We start from the raw sequence: 12,490 nt of genomic DNA on the forward strand, positions 1-12,490 counted from the left end.
TCTTTTTGAGTTAATGTTTTCGTTTTCGTTTTGATAAATACCTAGAAGTGGAATAGCTGGATCATAAGGTAATTACATTTAAAATTTTTTAAGGAACTTCCTTGCTATTTTCCATAGTGGCTGCACCAATTTCCATTCCATTATATACATAGTAGTTGATTCTTTAATTGGATAAATATTTATTGAAAAAATTTTTGTATGCTTTCTCTCTGTACTGAATGGTCTATTACTCTCTTGACTACTTAAATTCCTATCCTCCAAGGCTCTACTTAAAATTCTTTTTTTTTAATTTAACTTTGTTGCATCTCTCAGGTGAGAATCAACCTCTTCTTTACCTGTTCTCCATTTTCTAGACTCTATTTATACTCACGCTTTCATCTTAGTTTGCCATTTATGACTTAGTCTGAGAAGTCTGGAGGACAAGGACTGGGTTGTTATTTTCCCTCAACCCTCCACAGTGCCTTGTGTAACATCTCTCACAAGGAAGGTGTTAAATTAGGAGAAAAAGCATTGTCTTTTTCTCTATAGATATATTTGCTAATTGTAACCCGCAGTAAAGGAAGAGAGGACCAAAAGATGGAGCAGCAGGCAAACTGAAGGAAAAAATCCCCCAAAATCCCTCAGAGGAGATAGAGATTGGCTCTGATGCTCCCTTCTCTTTCTTCATGTACTCCTCTTAGCCTGTACATTATTTTGATATTTGCTTTAACCAGAATTGGCCAGGATAAAAATGGTAGGTGAAGGTCACAGATGAAAGATGGAGGGAGAACAAAGTTTCTTCCCAAACCAAAGGTCCACTGTGGACTGAATCTTTGTGATGAAGTGTTTTACTGAGACTTATGACACACCCTCACTGTCACAGCAACAACAAGAAACACATCTCTGACTCTATTTTTTTTTCCATTGGAGGACGACCTGTATCAGCCTGATGGGGTCAGTTTGGTATTCAGAGTAAGGAGAAAATTTACCAAACAACACGGCATTTTCTCAATGGCCATTGTCCTCACTTTGTGCTCCTACCTATACCCCAGTATTTTGTGGTTTCTCCTTAGTGCCAAATTGCTGTGTGCGTGTGTGTGTGTGAGATGTAGAAGATTGAAAGATTGAATTAGAAAATACTTAAATGGCCTTCCACACCACCATGGTGCAGGAGAAGCAGTGTTTATCACATGTACCAATTGGGCCACATTGAGAGGGTTGCTTCACTCTTCTCAAATCTTCTTTCATCCTTCATGTAAATCACGGTGAACTCTGCAGAAGATGTGATGGGAAGGGTCATTTGGGAATCACCATATTGATAGCTCTGGGTAAGATACTGTTATAATTTTTGTTGTACCTTTCATAGAGTAATTAACTGGATAAAAAGCATTGTCCCTTTAAGAATTTTAAAATCTAGGGAGAGTCATTCATCTTTCTAAATAAATGAATGAAACTGGTCATCAACTACAGTTTTATCTCACCCTATGGACAATAAAGACTAGTCATCTTTATTGTGAGGAATGTAATATCTTAATCCTCCTGTTTTAAATTCCACTTAAATATAAGAATAGATGGACTGAAAGATAAAATACATTCATCCTCAAATTAGCAATTCTGCTGGTTAAAACAATAAGTTTGTTGTTGGCAGATCACCTGACTGACAAAATATTAATAAACAGAGTGGAGAACGCATTACCCCCCCACCCCCAACCCCGTGTGTTAAAATGTTGTTCTGGGTTTCTTGGTTCCTGAAATGGCCCTGTAATGATGACTTTCATTCTCCTGACATCACATGAGTTTTCCTTTGCATCAGCTTGGGAAGAGAGATGTATCGACTGCTTTTGTTTCTGTGACCAACTCCTCTTCTTTCATTAAAAGGTGCATTAGACACAGTTTACAGGGATATTCAAATCACACAGGTTTTCTTTTTAAAGTTTTCCACTTGATAGAACAGAACAACCATATCAGAATACATTGCTATTTGTACTGAACCCACTGTTTCAGAAAGATATTGCCTGCAAAACTGCTGCTAGCTATAAAATGAATAAAATATCAATGCTGCACTACAAGTTACACACCAGATGTAACCAAGCTTTTCTGGAAACTATGCCCACCAACAGGAGCTATGTGAGAAATTGGCCCTGAGCTCCTTCAGTCTCATAAACAGGACTCTAATTAGAATACTGATAAATACTTCAACAGCCGCATACAGAGTTGGCATTCTGTGGTTTAATTTGCACAATTCTTCTGACATTCTCTGGTAGGGAATGATAAACCATATTGCTGATACCAGGCTTTCATGAAAGCAATAATAACATTAGCCAAACTCTATTTGCAAAATAATTGCATTAAACCTCAGTCATGAATAACCCTGCAAATGCTGAAGGAGAATAGCATGGATAAATGCAAATGATAGATACTCATCTCATATAACTCTAAGTTTTTAGTTGTAAACTCCTTGATTTTTTACCCCTTTCCTAAAATGTTTTACCATAACCTGAAATATAGGCTGATGTGGGCTTTACAGTCAGTCTTTTTTGTCTACTCTTGTTGAGACACACCAGGCTTTTGCATATATAGGAATAAGTCCCTTTATCACGGTAAGCAAAGTCTATGCCCTGACCAGTAATGCTGAAGAAGCTGAAGTTGAAAAGTTCTATGAAGATCTACAGAACCTTATAGAACTAACACCCAAAAAAGATGTCCTTTTCATTATAGGGGACTGGAATGCAAAAGTAGGAAGTCAAGAAACACCTGGAGGAACAGGCAGATTTGGCCTTGGAGTACGGAATGAAGCAGGCCAAAGGCTAATAGAGTTTAGCCAAGAGAACTCACTGGTCATAGCAAACACCCTCTTGCAACAACACAAGAGAGGACTCTACACTTGGACATAACCAGTTGGTCAACACCAAAATCAAATTGATTATATTTTTTGCAGCCAAAGATGGAGGAGCTCTACACAGTCAGAAAAACAAGACCGGGAGCTGACTGTGGCTCAGATCATGAACTCCTTATTGCCAAATTCAGACTTAAATTGAAGAAAGAGGGGAAAACCACTAGACCAGTCAGGTATGACCTAAATCAAATCCCTTACAATTATACAGTGGAAGTGACAAATAGATTTAACAGATTAGATCTGATAGACAGAGAGCCTGATGAACTGTGGACAGAGGTTCGTGACATTGTACAGGAGACAGGGAGCAAGGCCACCCCCAAGGAAAGAAATGCAAAAAGCAAAACGGCGGGAGGCCTGATGAACAGCTGGGAAAAGATGAGACGTGAAAAGCAAAGGGGAAAGGGAAGAAATGCCCATTTGAATGCAGAGTTCCAAAGAATAGCAAGGAGAGATAAGAAAGCCTTCCTCAGTGATCAATGCAAAGAAATAGAGGAAAACAATAGAATGGGAAAGACTAGAGATCTCTTCAAGAAAGTTAGAGATAGCAAGGGAATATTTCATGCAAAGATGGGCTCAATAAAGGACAGAAATGGTATGGACCTAACAGAAGCAGAAGACATTAAGAAGAGGTGGCAAGAATACACAGAAGAACTGTACAAAAAAGATCTTCAGGACCCAGGTAATCATGATGGTATGATCACTCATCTAGAGCCAGACATCCTGGAATGGGAAGTCAAGTGGGCCTTAGGAAGCATCACTATGAACAAAGCTAGTGGAGGTGATGAAATTCCAGTTGAGCTATTTCGAATGTTGAAAGGTGATGCTGTGAAAGTGCTGCACTCAATATGCCAGCAAATTTGGAAAACTCAGCAGTGGCCACAGGACTGGAAAAGGTCAGTTTTCATTCCAATCCCAAAGAAAGGCAATGCCAAAGAATGTTCAAGCTACTGCACAATTGCACTCATCTCACACCGTAGTAAACTAATGCTCAAAATTCTCCAAGCCAGGCTTCAACAGTATGTGAACTGTGAACTTCCAGATGTTCAAGCTGGATTTAGAAAAGGCAGAGGAACCAGAAATCAAATTGCCAACATCTGCTGGATCATCAAAAAAGCAAGAGAGTTCCAGAAAAAACATCTATTTTTGCTTTATTGACTATGCCAAAGCCTTTGACTGTGTGGATCACAATAAACTGTGGAAAATTCTTAAAGAGATGGGAATACCAGACCACCTGACCTGCCTCCTGAGAAATCTGGATGCAGGTCAGGAAGCAACAGTTAGAACTAGACATGGAACAACAGACTGGTTCCAAATAGGAAAAGGAGTACATCAAGGCTGTATATTGTCACCCTGCTTATTTACCTTATATGCAAAGTACATCATGAGAAACGCTGGGCTGGATGAAGCACAGGCTGGAATCAAGATTGCTGGGAGAAATATCAATAACCTCAGATATGCAGATGACACCACCCTTATGGCAGAAAATGAAGAAGAACTAAAGAGCCTCTTGATGAAAGTGAAAGAAGAGAGTGAAAAAGTTGGCTTAAAGCTCAACATGGAGAAAACTAAGATCATGGCATCTGGTCCCATCACTTCATGGCAAATAGATGGGGAAACAGTGGAAACAGTGGTAGACTTACTTGTTTGGGCTCCAAAATCACTGCTGTTGGTAACTCCAGTCATGAAATTAAAAACACTGGCTCCTTGGGAGAGAAGTAATGACCAACCTAGATAGCATATTAAAAAGCAGGGACATTGCTTTGTCAACAAAAGTCCATCTAGTCAAAGCTATGTTTTTTCCAGTGGTCATGTATGGATGTGAGAGTTGGACTATAAAGAAAGCTGAGTGCCAAAGAATTGATGCTTTTGAACTGTGGTGTTGGAGAAGCCTCTTGAGAGTCTCTTGGACTTCAAGGAGATCCAGCCAGTCCAACCTAAAGGAAATCAGTCCTGAATATTCATTGGGAGGACTGTTGCTGAAGCTGAAACTCCAATACTTTGGTCACCTGATGCTAAGAACTGATTTATTTGAAAAGACCGTGATGCTGGGAAAAATTGAAGGTGGGAGGAGAAGGGGACGACAGAGAATGAGATGGTTGAATGGCATCACTGACTCAATGGGCATGAAATGAGGTGAAGTGAAGTCGCTCAGTTGTGTCCGACTCCTTACGACCCCATGGACTGTAGCCTACCAGGCTCCTTTGCCCATGGGGATTCTCCAGGCAAGAATACTGGAGTGGGTTGCCATTTCCTTCTCCAGGGGATCTTCCCAACCCAGGGATCGAATCCCAGTCTCCCGCATTGCAGGGAGATGCTTTACCCTCTGAGCCACCAGGGAAGCCCTCGGCATGAGTTTGGGTAAACTCCGAGAGTTGGTGATGGACAGGGAGGCCTGGCATACTGCAGTCAATGGAGTTGCAAAGAGTTGGACATGACAGGCGACTGAACTGAACTTCACTGAACCCGACACAACTGTTGATTTTATTATGTAGTTATTTATTTGGAATATATATATATATTTGAAATGTATGTGTATATATTTGAAGTATAGCTGACATACATGGAGCTAGTGATAAAGAACCTGGCTGCCAATGAGTAGACACAAGAGATGAGGGTTCCATCCCTGGCTTGGGAAGATCTCCTGGAGGAGAAAATGGCAATGTACTCTAGTATTCTTGTCTGGAGAATCCCATGGACAGAGGAGCCTGGCAGCCTACAGTCTATAGGGTCACAAAGAGTTGGACACGACTGAGGTGACGTAGTGCACACACATTTGAAGTATAGCTGATGTACAATATTATATGTTACAGGTGCACAATATAATGAGTCCCAGTTTTTAAAGGTTATACTTCGTTTATAGGCGGGCTTCCCTGGTGGCTCAGATGGTAAATCCACCTGCAATGTGGGAGACCTGGGTTCAATCGCTGGTTTGGGAAGATCCCCTGGAGAAGGGGAGGGCTACCCACTTCAGTATTCTGGCCTGGAGAATCCTGATGGACAGAGGAGCCTGGCAGGCTACAGTCCATGGGGTTGCAAAGAGTCAGACACTACTGAGGGACTTTCATTCCATTTATAGTTACTATAAAATATTGGCAAAATCCCCGGTGTGGTACAGCATATCCTTGTAGCTTATTTTATACCTAATAGTTTGTACCTCTTAATTGCCTACACCCTCTTATGGCCCCTCCCCCCTTCCTTCTCCCCTTGGTAACCACTAGATCATTCTCTATATCTCTGAGCCTGCTTCTTTTTTGTTATATTCACTAGTTTGTGGTATTTTTTTAGATTTCACATATAAGTGATATCATATGGTATTTGTCTTTCTCTGACTTATTTCACTTTTTGAACCTTACTTGTGTTGTACTCTTTCAGGTTGCAAAGGATAGAACGATATGAAAGTTCTTTTCATAATATGAGTTTTTGGTCTGGATTCACATGGAGGAGTCATGGAAGTGTTGAACAAAGTGTTGAGCTTTGTTCAACAGATACATAATCAAGTAGATACGTAATCAGGCCTCATGGAGAACTGGAACTTGGTAAGAACTAAGGATGCATGACACAAGTGCTCGGACCTGGTGCACTGGGAAGACCCAGAGGGATCCGGTAGAGAGGGAGGTGGGAGGGGCATCGGGATGGGGAACACATGTAAATCCATAGCTGATTCATGTCAATGTATGACAAAACCCACTACAATATTGTAAAGTAATTAGCCTCCAACTAATAAAAATAAATGGAAAAAAAAAAAAATAAAGCTGCTCTAGTGGTCCAACACTGGAGAAGGAAATGGCAACTCACTCCAATATTCTTGCCTGGAGAATTCCATGGACAGAGGAGCCTGTTAGACTACAGTCCGTGGGGTCACAAAGAGTCGGACATGACTGAGTGATTAACACAGTGGTCCAACAATAATTCTAGTAATGTATTAGCCCCTTGTCAGTTTCACATTCTCTGTAATTCTTTCGCTACTCTGTTACTGCTCTCGAGTGAGATCAGGCTACATTCTGCTTTCATGTACTCATGGTTCCTCCTGTCTCATGGTTCCGGTTCATTGCAGACTCTCCATGTGTCTTTCCATCTGTGCTACTATACATTCTATGTTTATTATTTTTTATTCAAATTTCTCAGGAGAATGGATCTAATCAGCGCAGATAATTATGGTCCAGCAAGGAATACCTACAATAAGTAGATGTTTAACTATAAGACACACATCACAGACTAAGTCACTGTAGGGTTCAGTGCCTTTGGTTTAAGGGTTCTTCAACTATAACAAAGATGTTGGAGTGATATGTTCCAAAGAATATTGACATATGCATTGAAACGGAATATCTTCGGTTATGCAGAAGACCCGTGAGCTCTCTTTTAGCTCTTGAAAAAACTTAGGTAATGAAATTGTCAGCCAAATCATCCACCAAAAGTATAGCATATAAATGTTAATTTGAACTTGGTTTGCATGAGATTGAAACTGTCCTGCCACTCTATAGGAAGTCAGAAGTAAGTACCCTAGAATTTTTAACTTAATAGTTATGAGGGAATATAAGATGGTCTTACCCAAAGCTTTTATTTTGCATTTGAAGAATAGGCTAAGTGAATGGTCTGAGATCACACAGCTGATTAGTGTCTATCTGCTACATTATGAATGACAAGTTAAATGGGTGCAGAAAACATTTTTCCTCTAGATTTTGTATTTTAGCCAAAACACTGAGAGTAGTGCTTCTGCATACTGACAGGGAAGTCCTATTAGTTTCGAGTGATTTCTTCACCACTTAAAATTCTTAATCAACAGATCAAGGAAAGGCCACAGAATTCATTTAAGTTATTGACAAATGGCTGAAATAGCTATTTTTCTCCAGATTAAAATACTTAAATTCATTTATTCCTCCATGTTTATACACACTAAATTGTAATGCCATTTTACATTTTTCAAAAGATGAGATCTTATTGTGAATCACAGCATCAATACAATTCATAATTATGCTTTCCTTTTGGTTTATTTCATGGCCACACTGAATCTTTGCAAACGTACATGCAAGACCTTAAGCCAGGAATCTGCAGCACTGGAAGATTTCACATATTCTGATTACCCTTTATTACAGATATTGTTATTTATATACTCCCAATTACAATTTTGTAATGTTACCTTCCATGGAAAACATATCAGATTAAGCCAGCCTTTTAAAGCGTAAGAAATTAAATCAAACTGAGAAATCCTGGGGTATAAATTATGTCCACTGAGGCACTTTCTGGTGCCCAGGTTAAGTGACAGATGTCTTCCTGTCTCAGGTTCACCCTTTTCTCATCCGTGTGAAGCTCAGCCTGTTAGATTCCTGTTAGATTCACAGTTCTCGAGAAAACAAAGCTAGCCTTTGAGCTTCATTTGGAGGGCACACTCCTAGAGTAAAGATGAAATCATTTTGCATACCACTTACTAACACTGCAAGCCGGACAGAGGAGAGAAGGGTTTTGCGGGTAGAAAAGCAATAGTGAAGTCTTGTTATGAAGGAAAGAAAAAAAATACATACAAATACACCTGCTGGAAATAAAACAAAAACCTCTCACCCATCAAATGACCACTCCAGCCAGCAATAGAATTTAAAGCACTTCATAGAGCCATCCTAAGCTGGCAACAGTAAATGACTGGCTTCAAATATGTTGTTGGTATTCAGAGTCTCAGAACAGTCCTCAAGTCTCAGCTTTGCTCCACTTATGGTCATATTTTCAGTAAGTTATGACCAACAATCACCTAATATGTTTTAACTGTCAAACTTTATGCAGTTGGTAATGATCCTTCCAGAATGGTTTCTGTGGCCAATGAAGCTTTCCCCATAAACCATAGACTCGGGAAGGAAACAGGGAATGACCAAGGCATTTTGTGTTTGTATTTGTACTCATTTGGATACAGACCCATAATTCCTAATGGTGCATCCTTTCATTCTCTAAATGTCACTCTTAAATGCTAAGGTAGTACCTGTGGTTCTGAATAGCACTAAGAATTTAAAAACAAAACTCTTGTCCTTTTTATATCTTGGACTATGATTATATCAACTGTAGCCAATTAGGACAAAGACATGGGGTAAGTCTGAAACCGAGTCCTCCTACCTAAACTTATAGTATAAAATTATAATATTCAGACATCCACTGGATCATTGAAAAAGAAAGAGAGTTCCAGAAAAACATCTATTTCTGCTTTATTGACTATGCCAAAGCCTTTGACTGTGTGGATCACAATAAACTGTGGAAAATTCTTAAAGAGATGGGAATATCAGACCACCTGACCTACCTCTTGAGAAATCTGTATGCAGGTCAGGAAGCAACAGTTAGAACTGGACATGAAACAACAGACTGGTTCCAAATAGGAAAAGGAGTACATCAAGGCTGTATATTGTCACCCTGCTTATTTACCTTATATGCAGAGTACATCATGAGACACGCTGGGCTGGATGAAGCACAGGCTGGAATCAAGATTGCCGGGAGAAATATCAATAACCTCAGATATGCAGATGACACCACCTTTATGGGAGAAAGTGAAGAGGAACTAAGGAGCCTCTTGATGAAAGTGAAAGAGGAGAGTGAAAAAGTTGACTTAAAGCTCAACATGGAGAAAACTAAGATCATGGCATCTGGTCCCATCACTTCATGGGAAATAGATGGGGAAACAGTGGAAACAGTGTCAGACTTTACTTTTTTGGGCTCCAAAATCACTGCAGATGGTGATTGCAACCATGAAATTAAAAGATGCTTACTCCTTGGAAGGAAAGTTATGACAAACCTAGACAGCATATTAAAAAGCAGAGACATTACTTTGCCAACAAAGGTCCATCTGGTCAAGGCTATGGTTTTACCAGTGGTCATGTATGGATGTTAGAGTTGGACTGTGAAGAAAGCTGAGTGCCAAAGAATTGATGCTTTTGAACTGTGGTGTTGGAGAAGCCTCTTGAGATTCTCTTGGACTTCAAGGAGATCCAACCAGTCCATCCTGAAGGAGATCAGTCCTGGGTATTCATTGGAAGGACTGATGCTGAGGCTGAAGCTCCAATACTTTGGCCGCCTCATGCAAAGAGTAGACTCATTGGAAAAGCCCCTGATGCTGGGAGGGATTGGGGGCAGGAGGAGAAGGGGACGACAGAGGATGGGATGGCTGGATGGCATCACCGACTCGATGGACATGAGTTTGAGTAAGCTCCGGGAGTTTGTGATGGACAGGGAGGCCTGGCGTGCTGCGATTTATGGGGTCGCAAAGAGTCGGACATGACTGAGCGACTGAACTGAACTGAATTCAGTAAAGCTGTTCTCATCAGTGAAGTTAGGATGTGATCATTGTTAGTGGAACCCAGCTGTGGGGAATCTGGAAGGCAAGGACTCACCATCCATCATTTGGATCACCAGGTATGAAGGCAAACTTACAAACCAGCGTTTATGAACAAGAATCCAACCTCAGGAAGATGGAGTTTAACTGATAGGATTGTTCAAAGTGAAAGGGGCAGAGGGGTGGATTGGGGGTAGTGGTTGTGTCAATAACACCGGCAAGAATGGTAGCAGTCATAGCTAAAGCTCTTACTATATACCAGGTGCTTTGCAAAGTATTATTCCATGAACTAGCTCATTTACAATAATTCTGTAGTTATTGTTATTTTCACTCTAAAAGAAAGGAAACTGATGTCTTATTTGCAGTTTTATCTACCATTTCAGATAGATTTCTTGAATCTTTGCCACTTGGATCTTTACCTCGATCTTTACCCTAAGAGACAGACAGGAGAGTGTTAGAGGGAAGTCAGAGAGAGGTAGGGAGAAAAGTGAGGTTAAATTACTTTTTCCCCCAGGTTCCTCTCTACCGGGTCATGTCAGGCTGCCTGTGTCCCTCATTTCACAGAGCATCTGCTACTGAAGCAAATGGGGACACAGTCACTAGCAATGTGAGATGCCAGTTGTCATACTCTAGTAGAGGTTCAGAGAAAACTGAACAATAAGTGGTACAGAAATCCAACTTGTGGGGCAGGAACTTAGATCTCCTTTGGCTGTGATCACAGGCCTGGGTGGGCTGGATGAACGCACTTAGGGAACTAACTAGCTTTATCTGTGATGTCATGAGGGCACCACAGACTCAGGCAAGGCACAGCTGCAATTAGACTCCTCTGAAGATTGCATACGTTTGACTCTCTACCTATTGGGAAACATGTTTTCCTCTTACTAGTTGTTCTTTCATCTAATTGTTATGACATCATGATACAGTGGGGCTTCCCCTAGGAAATGAGGAAAATCTAATTGCTCTGAGTAAAATTTAATGTCAGTTGAGCTGGGAAATCCACAAAACTGCCAAAGAGGCAGACTAACTCCTAGGTCTGTAAGATTTGATAGTAACTCAACTTAGTATGTTAATGTCAGTTAAAAACAGCCTCCAGGACAAAGAAAAAGAGGAAGGTAAAATGGGAGTAGATCCATGTTGGCACAGTCTGGTAAGTGGAAAAAGATCTTTGGTTAATGATTTTGACTACTCCTGGCTCTTTTGTCAAGACTGTCCCTATAGGAGATGGTGGCCTTATATGAACATCCAAGTTTTCAATTGTGTTCTCATTAAGGAACTGTTTGGACTTCTCATACATTTTGTCTTTAGGGAAATAATGTGTCAGCTAGAATTGAGAAACTGAATTAAGTAGATTTCATACTGAAATAAGTCACTTGTCACTCTGGTTTTTTATTTAATCAGTTTTGTGAGTTCAGTTAATACAAGTCTGCAGCTGAGAGACAGATCATTGTATGTGTGTTGACAGACAAGGCTTCACTGTCTTCAAGACGAAGGGCCAGGGGCTGCCATGGGGAAATGATCAAGCTAATCTCATCCCACAAAGCATTTTGGGAGGAGGGTAAGTGTAGAGAACCCCTACTCCTCTATGGTAATCTGGGGTTTTGGTTATTTATTTATTTTCAAAGGTGTTGAGTATCCCTAAAGTGTCAGGCACTTTACTTTGTACCAGCAACATATTGGTGATCAAGACACAGCCCTGGCTGCCAATGACCTTAGAGTCAAGTGAGATTACAAGCATGCAAGTCCTCTTGATTCCATTAATTCATACATTTATTAAATCTCATATGTCTTTGGAACAAGTACTGTATGCAAGATTCATCAGTTCTTTCCTTTTACTGCTTTATTCTAGAAAAAGAGATAAGCCACATCTTATTATTCTATTTAAGACATTTATATCGATTGCTTGTGGGAAGGTTGGAGCATTAGGAGATTTGTGTGGTAGGTGGTATTGAGATAGATTTTGAAGTATAAAATACACTTTTACAGGCAGAGACAGCAAGGACTCAAGACAAGGCAACTATAATCATAGGGAATAGGAAAGAATGCTGATTTTGAAATCCAACTGGCCTCCTAGCCTAGCTCTGCCAATGATCATATTTGTGACCTTAGAAAAGTCAATTTATCTCTTTCAAGCTTTCATTTTTTTTCTAATGAGAAAAATGGGATAAAAATGTACACCTGTACACAGTTGTAAGGATTATGTGTAATGATAAATGTTAAAGTTTTTTGTAAACTATAAGTGGTATATAATGGTAGGATTTTGTTCACACACAATTCATGAAAGAAAAACTCAAAGGAATTGCATAATGTGTTTT

Source organism: Cervus canadensis, chromosome 27 (assembly GCF_019320065.1).
Source record: "Cervus canadensis isolate Bull #8, Minnesota chromosome 27, ASM1932006v1, whole genome shotgun sequence".
NCBI classification, from domain to species: domain Eukaryota; kingdom Metazoa; phylum Chordata; class Mammalia; order Artiodactyla; family Cervidae; genus Cervus; species Cervus canadensis.